A 928-nucleotide genomic window follows, 5' to 3' on the forward strand; every position below is an offset into this window, starting at 1 on the left:
AGGTGTATCAAGGAGTACATTTTTCTAGATATGCAATTGTTGATTTGAAGAACTGGTTGCTATTTCTAGCAGCTTGGAGGAAGACAAGGAGGAGGTTCCTTCCATAGACTGTTAATGATAATGATGATGGTGATAATGGCATAGTACTGGTGCTGTTGCTGGTGGTGGTGGTAGTATAAATCCTAATCAATCAGACCTAGGATCATAAACCATTCCAGCCATGACCAACACAATTTTGCTTCTTTTTGTTTTTGCCCTTTCAGGTAGAAGAGAAAAAAATATGTCCTTCTTTATTGAAAACGGATTTTTCATCTAATTTGTTGGGGGTTTTTGCTGCTATTTCTAGCTGGTCGAATTCTTACGTACAAAGACAGTCGGTCAAAAACTGAAGCAACAACCAAACGTGGTGGGAAGATCAGTGACTGAGGAGTGGCAAGAGGGGTTGTTACTATTGGAGTTGCTGGTTAATGGTCACGGCTGGGAGACCAGAGCTAAGGAGGCGAAGGAAGAGTAATCATAAAAAGGGAGTGAGTCAGTCCTAACCGTTCTCTCTCACACTCTCTGTCTCTCTTATACTCTCTCTCTCTCTTCTTTTTGTGTGACGTTTCATAGTGACGTTTCGTAGGAGAACTGAAACGAAGGTAAAGGGAAGGTAAAAGAGGAGGAAGTGGTGGACGGAAAGGGAGGTAAAAGTGAAGGAGGAGGAGGGGGAGGTAAAGGAGAGGAAGTTAAAGTGATTACGATGATGATGCTGACGTGCAGCTACAGATAGTTTTATTAAGTAGGAATGGTTAGTGGATTTGTCTGGAAAGACAGAAAAATAAAGAGTTAGAGAAGTACAGTAGGAGCGAGAGAGGGAGAGAGTGTGAAGAGAGAGATAGAGAGGGAGAGAGTGAGAAAGACGCACACAGAGATGGAGAGAGAGAGA

This window comes from Octopus bimaculoides, chromosome 15 (genome assembly GCF_046866305.1).
Source record: "Octopus bimaculoides isolate indiv1 chromosome 15, ASM4686630v1, whole genome shotgun sequence".
Classification (NCBI taxonomy): domain Eukaryota; kingdom Metazoa; phylum Mollusca; class Cephalopoda; order Octopoda; family Octopodidae; genus Octopus; species Octopus bimaculoides.